Source organism: Salvelinus alpinus, chromosome 4, assembly GCF_045679555.1.
Source record: "Salvelinus alpinus chromosome 4, SLU_Salpinus.1, whole genome shotgun sequence".
NCBI classification, from domain to species: Eukaryota; Metazoa; Chordata; class Actinopteri; order Salmoniformes; family Salmonidae; genus Salvelinus; species Salvelinus alpinus.
Genome location: NC_092089.1, coordinates 57,796,130 through 57,816,530, shown reverse-complemented (window position 1 = coordinate 57,816,530; position 20,401 = coordinate 57,796,130).

Here is a 20,401-nt window from a genome sequence, read left to right as displayed (position 1 = left end):
CAGTACTGTTTAATCAGGATGATAGGAACACTGTGGACAGTTTTCAGCAAGTTGCAACATTGAAATACAGAAATAAACACTTTTCCAAAAACAAGCTCTAAATCATGTTGAAAAACAGAAATAAGCACTTTTCAAAAACAAGCTTCAAATCATGTTGAAATACAGAAATAAGCACTTTTCAAAAACAAGCTCCAAATCATGTTGAAAAACAGAAATAAACACTTTTCAATAAACAAGCTCTAAATCATGTTTGATGCACTCTGTAAGTGAATTATTTTTTAGTACTGTTTAATCAGGATGATAGGAACACTGTGGACAGTTTTCAGCAAGTTGCAACATTGAAATACAGAAATAAACACTTTTCCAAAAACAAGCTCTAAATCATGTTGAAAAACAGAAATAAGCACTTTTCAAAAACAAGCTTCAAATCATGTTGAAATACAGAAATAAGCACTTTTCAAAAACAAGCTCCAAATCATGTTGAAAAACAGAAATAAACACTTTTCAATAAACAAGCTCTAAATCATGTTTGATGCACTCTGTAAGTGAATTATTTTTTAGTACTGTTTAATCAGGATGATAGGAACACTGTGGACAGTTTTCAGCAAGTTGCAACATTGAAATACAGAAATAAACACTTTTCCAAAAACAAGCTCTAAATCATGTTGAAAAACAGAAATAAGCACTTTTCAAAAACAAGCTTCAAATCATGTTGAAATACAGAAATAAGCACTTTTCAAAAACAAGCTCCAAATCATGTTGAAAAACAGAAATAAACACTTTTCAATAAACAAGCTCTAAATCATGTTTGATGCACTCTGTAAGTGAATTTTTTTTCAGTACTGTTTAATCAGGATGATAGGAACACTGTGGACAGTTTTCAGCAAGTTGCAACATTGAAATACAGAAATAAACACTTTTCCATAAACAAGGTCCAAATCATGTTTGATGCACTCTGGATGTAATTTTTTTGGAGTACTTTTAAAACAGGATGATAGGAACACTGTGGACAGTTTTCAGCAAGTTGCAACATTGAAATACAGAAATAAACACTTTTCCATAAACAAGCTCTAAATCATGTTTGATGCACTCTGTAAATGATTTTTTTTTTAGTACTGTTTAATCAGGATGATAGGAACACTGTGGACAGTTTTCAGCAAGTTGCAACATTGAAATACAGAAATAAACACTTTTCCAAAAACAAGCTCTAAATCATGTTGAAAACCAGAAATAAGCACTTTTCAAAAACAAGCTCCAAATCATGTTGAAATACAGAAATAAACACTTTTCAAAAACAAGCTCCAAATCATGTTGAAAAACAGAAATAAACACTTTTCAATAAACAAGCTCTAAATCATGTTTGATGCACTCTGTAAGTGAATTTTTTTTAGTACTGTTTAATCAGGATGATAGGAACACTGTGGACAGTTTTCAGCAAGTTGCAACATTGAAATACAGAAATAAACACTTTTCCAAAAACAAGCTCTAAATCATGTTGAAAAACAGAAATAAGCACTTTTCAAAAACAAGCTTCAAATCATGTTGAAATACAGAAATAAGCACTTTTCAAAAACAAGCTCCAAATCATGTTGAAAAACAGAAATAAACACTTTTCCATAAACAAGCTCTAAATCATGTTTGATGCACTCTGTAAGTGATTTTTTTTTCAGTACTGTTTAATCAGGATGATAGGAACACTGTGGACAGTTTTCAGCAAGTTGCAACATTGAAATACAGAAATAAACACTTTTCCATAAACAAGGTCCAAATCATGTTTGATGCACCCTGGATGTAATTTTTTTGGAGTACTTTTAAAACTGGATGATAGGAACACTGTGGACAATTTTCAGCAAGTTGCAACATTGAAATACAGAAATAAACACTTTTCCATAAACAAGCTCTAAATCATGTTTGATGCACTCTGTAAGTGATTTTTTTTTTAGTACTGTTTAATCAGGATGATAGGAACACTGTGGACAGTTTTCAGCAAGTTGCAACATTGAAATACAGAAATAAACACTTTTCCAAAAACAAGCTCTAAATCATGTTGAAAAACAGAAATAAGCACTTTTCAAAAACAAGCTTCAAATCATGTTGAAATACAGAAATAAGCACTTTTCAAAAACAAGCTCCAAATCATGTTGAAATACAGAAATATACACTTTTCCATAAACAAGCTGTAAATCATGTTTGATGCACTCTGTAAGTGAATTTTTTTTCAGTACTGTTTAATCAGGATGATAGGAACACTGTGGACAGTTTTCAGCAAGTTGCAACATTGAAATACAGAAATAAACACTTTTCCAAAAACAAGCTCTAAATCATGTTGAAAAACAGAAATAAGCACTTTTCAAAAACAAGCTTCAAATCATGTTGAAATACAGAAATAAGCACTTTTCAAAAACAAGCTCCAAATCATGTTGAAAAACAGAAATAAACACTTTTCAATAAACAAGCTCTAAATCATGTTTGATGCACTCTGTAAGTGAATTATTTTTTAGTACTGTTTAATCAGGATGATAGGAACACTGTGGACAGTTTTCAGCAAGTTGCAACATTGAAATACAGAAATAAACACTTTTCCATAAACAAGGTCCAAATCATGTTTGATGCACTCTGGATGTAATTTTTTTGGAGTACTTTTAAAACTGGATGATAGGAACACTGTGGACAGTTTTCAGCAAGTTGCAACATTGAAATACAGAAATAAACACTTTTCCATAAACAAGCTCTAAATCATGTTTGATGCACTCTGTAAGTGATTTTTTTTTTAGTACTGTTTAATCAGGATGATAGGAACACTGTGGACAGTTTTCAGCAAGTTGCAACATTGAAATACAGAAATAAACACTTTTCCAAAAACAAGCTCTAAATCATGTTGAAAACCTGAAATAAGCACTTTTCAAAAACAAGCTTCAAATCATGTTGAAATACAGAAATAAGCACTTTTCAAAAACAAGCTCCAAATCATGTTGAAAAACAGAAATAAACACTTTTCAATAAACAAGCTCTAAATCATGTTTGATGCACTCTGTAAGTGAATTTTTTTTAGTACTGTTTAATCAGGATGATAGGAACACTGTGGACAGTTTTCAGCAAGTTGCAACATTGAAATACAGAAATAAACACTTTTCCAAAAACAAGCTCTAAATCATGTTGAAAAACAGAAATAAGCACTTTTCAAAAACAAGCTTCAAATCATGTTGAAATACAGAAATAAGCACTTTTCAAAAACAAGCTCCAAATCATGTTGAAAAACAGAAATAAACACTTTTCCATAAACAAGCTCTAAATCATGTTTGATGCACTCTGTAAGTGATTTTTTTTTCAGTACTGTTTAATCAGGATGATAGGAACACTGTGGACAGTTTTCAGCAAGTTGCAACATTGAAATACAGAAATAAACACTTTTCCATAAACAAGGTCCAAATCATCTTTGATGCACCCTGGATGTAATTTTTTTGGAGTACTTTTAAAACTGGATGATAGGAACACTGTGGACAATTTTCAGCAAGTTGCAACATTGAAATACAGAAATAAACACTTTTCCATAAACAAGCTCTAAATCATGTTTGATGCACTCTGTAAATGATTTTTTTTTTAGTACTGTTTAATCAGGATGATAGGAACACTGTGGACAGTTTTCAGCAAGTTGCAACATTGAAATACAGAAATAAACACTTTTCCAAAAACAAGCTCTAAATCATGTTGAAAACCAGAAATAAGCACTTTTCAAAAACAAGCTCCAAATCATGTTGAAATACAGAAATAAGCACTTTTCAAAAACAAGCTCCAAATCATGTTGAAAAACAGAAATAAACACTTTTCAATAAACAAGCTCTAAATCATGTTTGATGCACTCTGTAAGTGAATTTTTTTCAGTACTGTTTAATCAGGATGATAGGAACACTGTGGACAGTTTTCAGCAAGTTGCAACATTGAAATACAGAAATAAACACTTTTCCAAAAACAAGCTCTAAATCATGTTGAAAAACAGAAATAAGCACTTTTCAAAAACAAGCTTCAAATCATGTTGAAATACAGAAATAAGCACTTTTCAAAAACAAGCTCCAAATCATGTTGAAAAACAGAAATATACACTTTTCCATAAACAAGCTGTAAATCATGTTTGATGCACTCTGTAAGTGAATTTTTTTTCAGTACTGTTTAATCAGGATGATAGGAACACTGTGGACAGTTTTCAGCAAGTTGCAACATTGAAATACAGAAATAAACACTTTTCCATAAACAAGCTCTAAATCATGTTGAAATACAGAAATAAGCACTTTTCAAAAACAAGCTCCAAATCATGTTGAAAAACAGAAATAAACACTTTTCAATAAACAAGCTCTAAATCATGTTTGATGCACTCTGTAAGTGAATTATTTTTTAGTACTGTTTAATCAGGATGATAGGAACACTGTGGACAGTTTTCAGCAAGTTGCAACATTGAAATACAGAAATAAACACTTTTCCAAAAACAAGCTCTAAATCATGTTGAAAAACAGAAATAAGCACTTTTCAAAAACAAGCTTCAAATCATGTTGAAATACAGAAATAAGCACTTTTCAAAAACAAGCTCCAAATCATGTTGAAAAACAGAAATAAACACTTTTCAATAAACAAGCTCTAAATCATGTTTGATGCACTCTGTAAGTGAATTTTTTTTTAGTACTGTTTAATCAGGATGATAGGAACACTGTGGACAGTTTTCAGCAAGTTGCAACATTGAAATACAGAAATAAACACTTTTCCAAAAACAAGCTCTAAATCATGTTGAAAAACAGAAATAAGCACTTTTCAAAAACAAGCTTCAAATCATGTTGAAATACAGAAATAAGCACTTTTCAAAAACAAGCTCCAAATCATGTTGAAAAACAGAAATAAACACTTTTCAATAAACAAGCTCTAAATCATGTTTGATGCACTCTGTAAGTGAATTATTTTTTAGTACTGTTTAATCAGGATGATAGGAACACTGTGGACAGTTTTCAGCAAGTTGCAACATTGAAATGCAGAAATAAACACTTTTCCAAAAACAAGCTCTAAATCATGTTGAAAAACAGAAATAAGCACTTTTCAAAAACAAGCTTCAAATCATGTTGAAATACAGAAATAAGCACTTTTCAAAAACAAGCTCCAAATCATGTTGAAATACAGAAATAAACACTTTTCCATAAACAAGCTCTAAATCATGTTTGATGCACTCTGTAAGTGAATTATTTTTTAGTACTGTTTAATCAGGATGATAGGAACACTGTGGACAGTTTTCAGCAAGTTGCAACATTGAAATACAGAAATAAACACTTTTCCAAAAACAAGCTCTAAATCATGTTGAAAAACAGAAATAAGCACTTTTCAAAAACAAGCTCTAAATCATGTTGAAAAACAGAAATAAGCACTTTTCAAAAACAAGCTTCAAATCATGTTGAAATACAGAAATAAGCACTTTTCAAAAACAAGCTCCAAATCATGTTGAAATACAGAAATAAACACTTTTCCATAAACAAGCTCTAAATCATGTTTGATGCACTCTGTAAGTGAATTTTTTTTCAGTACTGTTTATTCAGGATGATAGGAACACTGTGGACAGTTTTCAGCAAGTTGCAACATTGAAATACAGAAATAAACACTTTTCCAAAAACAAGCTCTAAATCATGTTGAAAAACAGAAATAAGCACTTTTCAAAAACAAGCTTCAAATCATGTTGAAATACAGAAATAAGCACTTTTCAAAAACAAGCTCCAAATCATGTTGAAAAACAGAAATAAACACTTTTCCATAAACAAGCTCTAAATCATGTTTGATGCACTCTGTAAGTGAATTATTTTTTAGTACTGTTTAATCAGGATGATAGGAACACTGTGGACAGTTTTCAGCAAGTTGCAACATTGAAATACAGAAATAAACACTTTTCCAAAAACAAGCTCTAAATCATGTTGAAAAACAGAAATAAGCACTTTTCAAAAGAAGCTTCAAATCATGTTGAAATACAGAAATAAGCACTTTTCAAAAACAAGCTCCAAATCATGTTGAAATACAGAAATAAACACTTTTCCATAAACAAGCTCTAAATCATGTTTGATGCACTCTGTAAGTGAATTATTTTTTAGTACTGTTTAATCAGGATGATAGGAACACTGTGGACAGTTTTCAGCAAGTTGCAACATTGAAATACAGAAATAAACACTTTTCCAAAAACAAGCTCTAAATCATGTTGAAAAACAGAAATAAGCACTTTTCAAAAACAAGCTTCAAATCATGTTGAAATACAGAAATAAGCACTTTTCAAAAACAAGCTCCAAATCATGTTGAAATACAGAAATAAACACTTTTCCATAAACAAGCTCTAAATCATGTTTGATGCACTCTGTAAGTGAATTTTTTTTCAGTACTGTTTAATCAGGATGATAGGAACACTGTGGACAGTTTTCAGCAAGTTGCAACATTGAAATACAGAAATAAACACTTTTCCAAAAACAAGCTCTAAATCATGTTGAAAAACAGAAATAAGCACTTTTCAAAAACAAGCTTCAAATCATGTTGAAATACAGAAATAAGCACTTTTCAAAAACAAGCTCCAAATCATGTTGAAAAACAGAAATAAACACTTTTCAATAAACAAGCTCTAAATCATGTTTGATGCACTCTGTAAGTGAATTATTTTTTAGTACTGTTTAATCAGGATGATAGGAACACTGTGGACAGTTTTCAGCAAGTTGCAACATTGAAATACAGAAATAAACACTTTTCCAAAAACAAGCTCTAAATCATGTTGAAAAACAGAAATAAGCACTTTTCAAAAGAAGCTTCAAATCATGTTGAAATACAGAAATAAGCACTTTTCAAAAACAAGCTCCAAATCATGTTGAAATACAGAAATAAACACTTTTCCATAAACAAGCTCTAAATCATGTTTGATGCACTCTGTAAGTGAATTTTTTTTTAGTACTGTTTAATCAGGATGATAGGAACACTGTGGACAGTTTTCAGCAAGTTGCAACATTGAAATACAGAAATAAACACTTTTCCAAAAACAAGCTCTAAATCATGTTGAAAAACAGAAATAAGCACTTTTCAAAAACAAGCTTCAAATCATGTTGAAATACAGAAATAAGCACTTTTCAAAAACAAGCTCCAAATCATGTTGAAAAACAGAAATAAGCACTTTTCAAAAACAAGCTTCAAATCATGTTGAAATACAGAAATAAGCACTTTTCAAAAACAAGCTCCAAATCATGTTGAAATACAGAAATAAACACTTTTCCATAAACAAGCTCTAAATCATGTTTGATGCACTCTGTAAGTGAATTTTTTTTCAGTACTGTTTAATCAGGATGATAGGAACACTGTGGACAGTTTTCAGCAAGTTGCAACATTGAAATACAGAAATAAACACTTTTCCAAAAACAAGCTCTAAATCATGTTGAAAAACAGAAATAAGCACTTTTCAAAAACAAGCTTCAAATCATGTTGAAATACAGAAATAAGCATTTTTCACACTTTTCCATAAACATTTTCCATAAACAAGCTCTAAATCATGTTTGATGCACTCTGTAAGTGAATTTTTTTTCAGTACTGTTTAATCAGGATGATAGGAACACTGTGGACAGTTTTCAGCAAGTTGCAACATTGAAATACAGAAATAAACACTTTTCCAAAAACAAGCTCTAAATCATGTTGAAAAACAGAAATAAGCACTTTTCAAAAACAAGCTTCAAATCATGTTGAAATACAGAAATAAGCACTTTTCAAAAACAAGCTCCAAATCATGTTGAAAAACAGAAATAAACACTTTTCAATAAACAAGCTCTAAATCATGTTTGATGCACTCTGTAAGTGAATTATTTTTTAGTACTGTTTAATCAGGATGATAGGAACACTGTGGACAGTTTTCAGCAAGTTGCAACATTGAAATACAGAAATAAACACTTTTCCAAAAACAAGCTCTAAATCATGTTGAAAAACAGAAATAAGCACTTTTCAAAAACAAGCTTCAAATCATGTTGAAATACAGAAATAAGCACTTTTCAAAAACAAGCTCCAAATCATGTTGAAATACAGAAATAAACACTTTTCCATAAACAAGCTCTAAATCATGTTTGATGCACTCTGTAAGTGAATTATTTTTTAGTACTGTTTAATCAGGATGATAGGAACACTGTGGACAGTTTTCAGCAAGTTGCAACATTGAAATACAGAAATAAACACTTTTCCAAAAACAAGCTCTAAATCATGTTGAAAAACAGAAATAAGCACTTTTCAAAAACAAGCTTCAAATCATGTTGAAATACAGAAATAAGCACTTTTCAAAAACAAGCTCCAAATCATGTTGAAAAACAGAAATAAACACTTTTCAATAAACAAGCTCTAAATCATGTTTGATGCACTCTGTAAGTGAATTATTTTTTAGTAGTGTTTAATCAGGATGATAGGAACACTGTGGACAGTTTTCAGCAAGTTGCAACATTGAAATACAGAAATAAACACTTTTCCAAAAACAAGCTCTAAATCATGTTGAAAAACAGAAATAAGCACTTTTCAAAAACAAGCTTCAAATCATGTTGAAATACAGAAATAAGCACTTTTCAAAAACAAGCTCCAAATCATGTTGAAATACAGAAATAAACACTTTTCCATAAACAAGCTCTAAATCATGTTTGATGCACTCTGTAAGTTATTTTTTTTTTTAGTACTGTTTAATCAGGATGATAGGAACACTGTGGACAGTTTTCAGCAAGTTGCAACATTGAAATACAGAAATAAACACTTTTCCAAGCTCCAAATCATGTTGAAATACAGAAATAAACACTTTTCCATAAACAAGCTCTAAATCATGTTTGATGCACTCTGTGAGTGAATTTTTTTTCAGTACTGTTTAATCAGGATGATAGGAACACTGTGGACAGTTTTCAGCAAGTTGCAACATTGAAATACAGAAATAAACACTTTTCCAAAAACAAGCTCTAAATCGTGTTGAAAAACAGAAATAAGCACTTTTCAAAAACAAGCTTCAAATCATGTTGAAATACAGAAATAAGCACTTTTCAAAAACAAGCTCCAAATCATGTTGAAATACAGAAATAAACACTTTTCCATAAACAAGCTCTAAATCATGTTTGATGCACTCTGTAAGTGAATTATTTTTTAGTACTGTTTAATCAGGATGATAGGAACACTGTGGACAGTTTTCAGCAAGTTGCAACATTGAAATACAGAAATAAACACTTTTCCATAAACAAGCTCTAAATCATGTTTGATGCACTCTATAAGTGATTTTTTTTAGTACTGTTTAATCAGGATGATAGGAACACTGTGGACAGTTTTCAGCAAGTTGCAACATTGAAATACAGAAATAAACACTTTTCCAAAAACAAGCTCTAAATCATGTTGAAAAACAGAAATAAGCACTTTTCAAAAACAAGCTTCAAATCATGTTGAAATACAGAAATAAGCACTTTTCAAAAACAAGCTCCAAATCATGTGGAAATACAGAAATAAACACTTTTCCATAAACAAGCTCTAAATCATGTTTGATGCACTCTGTAAGTGATTTTTTTTTAGTACTGTTTAATCAGGATGATAGGAACACTGTGGACAGTTTTCAGCAAGTTGCAACATTGAAATACAGAAATAAACACTTTTCCAAAAACAAGCTCTAAATCATGTTGAAAAACTGAAATAAGCACTTTTCAAAAACAAGCTTCAAATCATGTTGAAATACAGAAATAAGCACTTTTCAAAAACAAGCTCCAAATCATGTGGAAATACAGAAATAAACACTTTTCCATAAACAAGCTCTAAATCATGTTTGATGCACTCTGTAAGTGATTTTTTTTTTAGTACTGTTTAATCAGGATGATAGGAACACTGTGGACAGTTTTCAGCAAGTTGCAACATTGAAATACAGAAATAAACACTTTTCCAAAAACAAGCTCTAAATCATGTTGAAAAACTGAAATAAGCACTTTTCAAAAACAAGCTTCAAATCATGTTGAAATACAGAAATAAGCACTTTTCAAAAACAAGCTCCAAATCATGTTGAAATACAGAAATAAACACTTTTCCATAAACAAGCTCTAAATCATGTTTGATGCACTCTATAAGTGATTTTTTTTTAGTACTGTTTAATCAGGATGATAGGAACACTGTGGACAGTTTTCAGCAAGTTGCAACATTGAAATACAGAAATAAACACTTTTCCATAAACAAGCTCTAAATCATGTTTGATGCACTCTGTAAGTGATTTTTTTTTTAGTACTGTTTAATCAGGATGATAGGAACACTGTGGACAGTTTTCAGCAAGTTGCAACATTGAAATACAGAAATAAACACTTTTCCATAAACAAGCTCTAAATCATGTTTGATGCACTCTGTAAGTGATTTTTTTTTAGTACTGTTTAATCAGGATGATAGGAACACTGTGGACAGTTTTCAGCAAGTTGCAACATTGAAATACAGAAATAAACACTTTTCCATAAACAAGCTCTAAATCATGTTTGATGCACTCTGTAAGTGATTTTTTTTTAGTACTGTTTAATCAGGATGATAGGAACACTGTGGACAGTTTTCAGCAAGTTGCAACATTGAAATACAGAAATAAACACTTTTCCAAAAACAAGCTCTAAATCATGTTGAAAAACTGAAATAAGCACTTTTCAAAAACAAGCTTCAAATCATGTTGAAATACAGAAATAAGCACTTTTCAAAAACAAGCTCCAAATCATGTTGAAATACAGAAATAAACACTTTTCCATAAACAAGCTCTAAATCATGTTTGATGCACTCTGTAAGTGATTTTTTTTTAGTACTGTTTAATCAGGATGATAGGAACACTGTGGACAGTTTTCAGCAAGTTGCAACATTGAAATACAGAAATAAACACTTTTCCAAAAACAAGCTCTAAATCATGTTGAAAAACAGAAATAAGCACTTTTCAAAAACAAGCTTCAAATCATGTTGAAATACAGAAATAAGCACTTTTCAAAAACAAGCTCCAAATCATGTGGAAATACAGAAATAAACACTTTTCCATAAACAAGCTCTAAATCATGTTTGATGCACTCTGTAAGTGATTTTTTTTTTAGTACTGTTTAATCAGGATGATAGGAACACTGTGGACAGTTTTCAGCAAGTTGCAACATTGAAATACAGAAATAAACACTTTTCCAAAAACAAGCTCTAAATCATGTTGAAAAACAGAAATAAGCACTTTTCAAAAACAAGCTTCAAATCATGTTGAAATACAGAAATAAACACTTTTCAAAAACAAGCTCCAAATCATGTTGAAAAACAGAAATAAACACTTTTCAATAAACAAGCTCTAAATCATGTTTGATGCACTCTGTAAGTGAATTATTTTTTAGTAGTGTTTAATCAGGATGATAGGAACACTGTGGACAGTTTTCAGCAAGTTGCAACATTGAAATACAGAAATAAACACTTTTCCAAAAACAAGCTCTAAATCATGTTGAAAAACAGAAATAAGCACTTTTCAAAAACAAGCTTCAAATCATGTTGAAATACAGAAATAAGCACTTTTCAAAAACAAGCTCCAAATCATGTTGAAATACAGAAATAAACACTTTTCCATAAACAAGCTCTAAATCATGTTTGATGCACTCTGTAAGTTATTTTTTTTTTAGTACTGTTTAATCAGGATGATAGGAACACTGTGGACAGTTTTCAGCAAGTTGCAACATTGAAATACAGAAATAAACACTTTTCCAAAAACAAGCTCTAAATCATGTTTGATGCACTCTGTAAGTGAATTTTTTTTCAGTACTGTTTAATCAGGATGATAGGAACACTGTGGACAGTTTTCAGCAAGTTGCAACATTGAAATACAGAAATAAACACTTTTCCAAAAACAAGCTCTAAATCATGTTGAAAAACAGAAATAAGCACTTTTCAAAAACAAGCTTCAAATCATGTTGAAATACAGAAATAAGCACTTTTCAAAAACAAGCTCCAAATCATGTTGAAATACAGAAATAAACACTTTTCCATAAACAAGCTCTAAATCATGTTTGATGCACTCTGTAAGTGAATTATTTTTTAGTACTGTTTAATCAGGATGATAGGAACACTGTGGACAGTTTTCAGCAAGTTGCAACATTGAAATACAGAAATAAACACTTTTCCAAAAACAAGCTCTAAATCATGTTGAAAAACAGAAATAAGCACTTTTCAAAAACAAGCTTCAAATCATGGTGAAAAACAGAAATAAGCACTTTTCAAAAACAAGCTCCAAATCATGTTGAAATACAGAAATAAACACTTTTCATTAACAAGCTCTAAATCATGTTTGATGCACTCTGTAAGTGAATTTTTTTTAGTACTGTTTAATCAGGATGATAGGAACACTGTGGACAGTTTTCAGCAAGTTGCAACATTGAAATACAGAAATAAACACTTTTCCAAAAACAAGCTCTAAATCATGTTGAAAAACAGAAATAAGCACTTTTCAAAAACAAGCTTCAAATCATGTTGAAATACAGAAATAAGCACTTTTCAAAAACAAGCTCCAAATCATGTTGAAATACAGAAATAAGCACTTTTCAAAAACAAGCTCCAAATCATGTTGAAATACAGAAATAAACACTTTTCCATAAACAAGCTGTAAATCATGTTTGATGCACTCTGTAAGTGAATTTTTTTTCAGTACTGTTTAATCAGGATGATAGGAACACTGTGGACAGTTTTCAGCAAGTTGCAACATTGAAATACAGAAATAAACACTTTTCCAAAAACAAGCTCTAAATCATGTTGAAAAACAGAAATAAGCACTTTTCAAAAACAAGCTTCAAATCATGTTGAAATACAGAAATAAGCACTTTTCAAAAACAAGCTCCAAATCATGTTGAAATACAGAAATAAACACTTTTCCATAAACAAGCTCTAAATCATGTTTGATGCACTCTGTAAGTGAATTATTTTTTAGTACTGTTTAATCAGGATGATAGGAACACTGTGGACAGTTTTCAGCAAGTTGCAACATTGAAATACAGAAATAAACACTTTTCCAAAAACAAGCTCTAAATCATGTTGAAAAACAGAAATAAGCACTTTTCAAAAACAAGCTTCAAATCATGTTGAAATACAGAAATAAGCACTTTTCAAAAACAAGCTCCAAATCATGTTGAAAAACAGAAATAAACACTTTTCCATAAACAAGCTGTAAATCATGTTTGATGCACTCTGTAAGTGAATTTTTTTTCAGTACTGTTTAATCAGGATGATAGGAACACTGTGGACAGTTTTCAGCAAGTTGCAACATTGAAATACAGAAATAAACACTTTTCCAAAAACAAGCTCTAAATCATGTTGAAAAACAGAAATAAGCACTTTTCAAAAACAAGCTTCAAATCATGTTGAAATACAGAAATAAGCACTTTTCAAAAACAAGCTCCAAATCATGTTGAAATACAGAAATAAACACTTTTCCATAAACAAGCTCTAAATCATGTTTGATGCACTCTGTAAGTTATTTTTTTTTTAGTACTGTTTAATCAGGATGATAGGAACACTGTGGACAGTTTTCAGCAAGTTGCAACATTGAAATACAGAAATAAACACTTTTCCAAAAACAAGCTCTAAATCATGTTGAAAAACAGAAATAAGCACTTTTCAAAAACAAGCTTCAAATCATGTTGAAATACAGAAATAAGCACTTTTCAAAAACAAGCTCCAAATCATGTTGAAAAACAGAAATAAACACTTTTCCATAAACAAGCTGTAAATCATGTTTGATGCACTCTGTAAGTGAATTTTTTTTCAGTACTGTTTAATCAGGATGATAGGAACACTGTGGACAGTTTTCAGCAAGTTGCAACATTGAAATACAGAAATAAACACTTTTCCAAAAACAAGCTCTAAATCATGTTGAAAAACAGAAATAGGCACTTTTCAAAAACAAGCTTCAAATCATGTTGAAATACAGAAATAAGCACTTTTCAAAAACAAGCTCCAAATCATGTTGAAATACAGAAATAAACACTTTTCCATAAACAAGCTCTAAATCATGTTTGATGCACTCTGTAAGTTATTTTTTTTTTAGTACTGTTTAATCAGGATGATAGGAACACTGTGGACAGTTTTCAGCAAGTTGCAACATTGAAATACAGAAATAAACACTTTTCCAAAAACAAGCTTTTCAGAAATAAACACTTTTCCATAAACAAGCTCTAAATCATGTTTGATGCACTCTGTAAGTGAATTTTTTTTCAGTACTGTTTAATCAGGATGATAGGAACACTGTGGACAGTTTTCAGCAAGTTGCAACATTGAAATACAGAAATAAACACTTTTCCAAAAACAAGCTCTAAATCATGTTGAAAAACAGAAATAAGCACTTTTCAAAAACAAGCTGTTGAAAAACCAAATCATGTTGAAATACAGAAATAAACACTTTTCATTAAACAAGCTCTAAATCATGTTTGATGCACTCTGTAAGTGAATTATTTTTTAGTACTGTTTAATCAGGATGATAGGAACACTGTGGACAGTTTTCAGCAAGTTGCAACATTGAAATACAGAAATAAACACTTTTCCAAAAACAAGCTCTAAATCATGTTGAAAAACAGAAATAAGCACTTTTCAAAAACAAGCTTCAAATCATGTTGAAATACAGAAATAAGCACTTTTCAAAAACAAGCTCCAAATCATGTTGAAATACAGAAATAAGCACTTTTCAAAAACAAGCTCCAAATCATGTTGAAAAACAGAAATAAACACTTTTCCATAAACAAGCTGTAAATCATGTTTGATGCACTCTGTAAGTGAATTTTTTTTCAGTACTGTTTAATCAGGATGATAGGAACACTGTGGACAGTTTTCAGCAAGTTGCAACATTGAAATACAGAAATAAACACTTTTCCAAAAACAAGCTCTAAATCATGTTGAAAAACAGAAATAAGCACTTTTCAAAAACAAGCTTCAAATCATGTTGAAATACAGAAATAAGCACTTTTCAAAAACAAGCTCCAAATCATGTTGAAATACAGAAATAAACACTTTTCCATAAACAAGCTCTAAATCATGTTTGATGCACTCTGTAAGTGAATTATTTTTTAGTACTGTTTAATCAGGATGATAGGAACACTGTGGACAGTTTTCAGCAAGTTGCAACATTGAAATACAGAAATAAACACTTTTCCAAAAACAAGCTCTAAATCATGTTGAAAAACAGAAATAAGCACTTTTCAAAAACAAGCTTCAAATCATGTTGAAATACAGAAATAAGCACTTTTCAAAAACAAGCTCCAAATCATGTTGAAATACAGAAATAAACACTTTTCCATAAACAAGCTCTAAATCATGTTTGATGCACTCTGTAAGTGAATTTTTTTTCAGTACTGTTTAATCAGGATGATAGGAACACTGTGGACAGTTTTCAGCAAGTTGCAACATTGAAATACAGAAATAAACACTTTTCCAAAAACAAGCTCTAAATCATGTTGAAAAACAGAAATAAGCACTTTTCAAAAACAAGCTTCAAATCATGTTGAAATACAGAAATAAGCACTTTTCAAAAACAAGCTCCAAATCATGTTGAAATACAGAAATAAACACTTTTCCATAAACAAGCTGTAAATCATGTTTGATGCACTCTGTAAGTGAATTTTTTTTCAGTACTGTTTAATCAGGATGATAGGAACACTGTGGACAGTTTTCAGCAAGTTGCAACATTGAAATACAGAAATAAACACTTTTCCAAAAACAAGCTCTAAATCATGTTGAAAAACAGAAATAAGCACTTTTCAAAAACAAGCTTCAAATCATGTTGAAATACAGAAATAAGCACTTTTCAAAAACAAGCTCCAAATCATGTTGAAAAACAGAAATAAACACTTTTCAATAAACAAGCTCTAAATCATGTTTGATGCACTCTGTAAGTGAATTATTTTTTAGTACTGTTTAATCAGGATGATAGGAACACTGTGGACAGTTTTCAGCAAGTTGCAACATTGAAATACAGAAATAAACACTTTTCCAAAAACAAGCTCTAAATCATGTTGAAAAACAGAAATAAGCACTTTTCAAAAACAAGCTTCAAATCATGTTGAAATACAGAAATAAGCACTTTTCAAAAACAAGCTCCAAATCATGTTGAAAAACAGAAATAAACACTTTTCAATAAACAAGCTCTAAATCATGTTTGATGCACTCTGTAAGTGAATTATTTTTTAGTACTGTTTAATCAGGATGATAGGAACACTGTGGACAGTTTTCAGCAAGTTGCAACATTGAAATACAGAAATAAACACTTTTCCAAAAACAAGCTCTAAATCATGTTGAAAAACAGAAATAAGCACTTTTCAAAAACAAGCTTCAAATCATGTTGAAATACAGAAATAAGCACTTTTCAAAAACAAGCTCCAAATCATGTTGAAATACAGAAATAAGCACTTTTCAAAAACAAGCTCCAAATCATGTTGAAATACAGAAATAAACACTTTTCCATAAACAAGCTGTAAATCATGTTTGATGCACTCTGTAAGTGAATTTTTTTTCAGTACTGTTTAATCAGGATGATAGGAACACTGTGGACAGTTTTCAGCAAGTTGCAACATTGAAATACAGAAATAAACACTTTTCCAAAAACAAGCTCTAAATCATGTTGAAAAACAGAAATAAGCACTTTTCAAAAACAAGCTTCAAATCATGTTGAAATACAGAAATAAGCACTTTTCAAAAACAAGCTCCAAATCATGTTGAAAAACAGAAATAAACACTTTTCAATAAACAAGCTCTAAATCATGTTTGATGCACTCTGTAAGTGAATTATTTTTTAGTACTGTTTAATCAGGATGATAGGAACACTGTGGACAGTTTTCAGCAAGTTGCAACATTGAAATACAGAAATAAACACTTTTCCAAAAACAAGCTCTAAATCATGTTGAAAAACAGAAATAAGCACTTTTCAAAAACAAGCTTCAAATCATGTTGAAATACAGAAATAAGCACTTTTCAAAAACAAGCTCCAAATCATGTTGAAAAACAGAAATAAACACTTTTCCATAAACAAGCTGTAAATCATGTTTGATGCACTCTGTAAGTGAATTTTTTTTCAGTACTGTTTAATCAGGATGATAGGAACACTGTGGACAGTTTTCAGCAAGTTGCAACATTGAAATACAGAAATAAACACTTTTCCAAAAACAAGCTCTAAATCATGTTGAAAAACAGAAATAAGCACTTTTCAAAAACAAGCTTCAAATCATGTTGAAATACAGAAATAAGCACTTTTCAAAAACAAGCTCCAAATCATGTTGAAAAACAGAAATAAACACTTTTCAATAAACAAGCTCTAAATCATGTTTGATGCACTCTGTAAGTGAATTATTTTTTAGTACTGTTTAATCAGGATGATAGGAACACTGTGGACAGTTTTCAGCAAGTTGCAACATTGAAATACAGAAATAAACACTTTTCCAAAAACAAGCTCTAAATCATGTTGAAAAACAGAAATAAGCACTTTTCAAAAACAAGCTTCAAATCATGTTGAAATACAGAAATAAGCACTTTTCAAAAACAAGCTCCAAATCATGTTGAAATACAGAAATAAACACTTTTCCATAAACAAGCTCTAAATCATGTTTGATGCACTCTGTAAGTGAATTTTTTTTCAGTACTGTTTAATCAGGATGATAGGAACACTGTGGACAGTTTTCAGCAAGTTGCAACATTGAAATACAGAAATAAACACTTTTCCAAAAACAAGCTCTAAATCATGTTGAAAAACAGAAATAAGCACTTTTCAAAAACAAGCTTCAAATCATGTTGAAATACAGAAATAAGCACTTTTCAAAAACAAGCTCCAAATCATGTTGAAAAACAGAAATAAACACTTTTCAATAAACAAGCTCTAAATCATGTTTGATGCACTCTGTAAGTGAATTATTTTTTAGTAGTGTTTAATCAGGATGATAGGAACACTGTGGACAGTTTTCAGCAAGTTGCAACATTGAAATACAGAAATAAACACTTTTCCAAAAACAAGCTCTAAATCATGTTGAAATACAGAAATAAACACTTTTCCATAAACAAGCTCTAAATCATGTTTGATGCACTCTGTAAGTGAATTTTTTTTCAGTACTGTTTAATCAGGATGATAGGAACACTGTGGACAGTTTTCAGCAAGTTGCAACATTGAAATACAGAAATAAACACTTTTCCAAAAACAAGCTCTAAATCATGTTGAAAACCAGAAATAAGCACTTTTCAAAAACAAGCTTCAAATCATGTTGAAATACAGAAATAAGCACTTTTCAAAAACAAGCTCCAAATCATGTTGAAATACAGAAATAAACACTTTTCCATAAACAAGCTCTAAATCATGTTTGATGCACTCTGTAAGTGAATTATTTTTTAGTACTGTTTAATCAGGATGATAGGAACACTGTGGACAGTTTTCAGCAAGTTGCAACATTGAAATACAGAAATAAACACTTTTCCAAAAACAAGCTCTAAATCATGTTGAAAAACAGAAATAAGCACTTTTCAAAAACAAGCTTCAAATCATGTTGAAATACAGAAATAAGCACTTTTCAAAAACAAGCTCCAAATCATGTTGAAAAACAGAAATAAACACTTTTCAATAAACAAGCTCTAAATCATGTTTGATGCACTCTGTAAGTGAATTATTTTTTAGTAGTGTTTAATCAGGATGATAGGAACACTGTGGACAGTTTTCAGCAAGTTGCAACATTGAAATACAGAAATAAACACTTTTCCAAAAACAAGCTCTAAATCATGTTGAAAAACAGAAATAAGCACTTTTCAAAAACAAGCTTCAAATCATGTTGAAATACAGAAATAAACACTTTTCCAAAAACAAGCTCTAAATCATGTTGAAATACAGAAATAAACACTTTTCCATAAACAAGCTCTAAATCATGTTTGATGCACTCTGTAAGTGAATTTTTTTTCAGTACTGTTTAATCAGGATGATAGGAACACTGTGGACAGTTTTCAGCAAGTTGCAACATTGAAATACAGAAATAAACACTTTTCCAAAAACAAGCTCTAAATCATGTTGAAAAACAGAAATAAGCACTTTTCAAAAACAAGCTTCAAATCATGTTGAAATACAGAAATAAGCACTTTTCAAAAACAAGCTCCAAATCATGTTGAAAAACAGAAATAAACACTTTTCCATAAACAAGCTGTAAATCATGTTTGATGCACTCTGTAAGTGAATTTTTTTTCAGTACTGTTTAATCAGGATGATAGGAACACTGTGGACAGTTTTCAGCAAGTTGCAACATTGAAATACAGAAATAAACACTTTTCCAAAAACAAGCTCTAAATCATGTTGAAAAACAGAAATAAGCACTTTTCAAAAACAAGCTTCAAATCATGTTGAAATACAGAAATAAGCACTTTTCAAAAACAAGCTCCAAATCATGTTGAAAAACAGAAATAAACACTTTTCCATAAACAAGCTCTAAATCATGTTTGATGCACTCTGTAAGTGAATTATTTTTTAGTACTGTTTAATCAGGATGATAGGAACACTGTGGACAGTTTTCAGCAAGTTGCAACATTGAAATACAGAAATAAACACTTTTCCAAAAACAAGCTCTAAATCATGTTGAAAAACAGAAATAAGCACTTTTCAAAAACAAGCTTCAAATCATGTTGAAATACAGAAATAAGCACTTTTCAAAAACAAGCTCCAAATCATGTTGAAATACAGAAATAAACACTTTTCCATAAACAAGCTCTAAATCATGTTTGATGCACTCTGTAAGTGAATTTTTTTTCAGTACTGTTTAATCAGGATGATAGGAACACTGTGGACAGTTTTCAGCAAGTTGCAACATTGAAATACAGAAATAAACACTTTTCCAAAAACAAGCTCTAAATCATGTTGAAAAACAGAAATAAGCACTTTTCAAAAACAAGCTTCAAATCATGTTGAAATACAGAAATAAGCACTTTTCAAAAACAAGCTCCAAATCATGTTGAAATACAGAAATAAACACTTTTCCATAAACAAGCTCTAAATCATGTTTGATGCACTCTGTAAGTTATTTTTTTTTAGTACTGTTTAATCAGGATGATAGGAACACTGTGGACAGTTTTCAGCAAGTTGCAACATTGAAATACAGAAATAAACACTTTTCCAAAAACAAGCTCTAAATCATGTTGAAATACAGAAATAAACACTTTTCCATAAACAAGCTCTAAATCATGTTTGATGCACTCTGTAAGTGAATTTTTTTTCAGTACTGTTTAATCAGGATGATAGGAACACTGTGGACAGTTTTCAGCAAGTTGCAACATTGAAATACAGAAATAAACACTTTTCCAAAAACAAGCTCTAAATCATGTTGAAAAACAGAAATAAGCACTTTTCAAAAACAAGCTTCAAATCATGTTGAAATACAGAAAT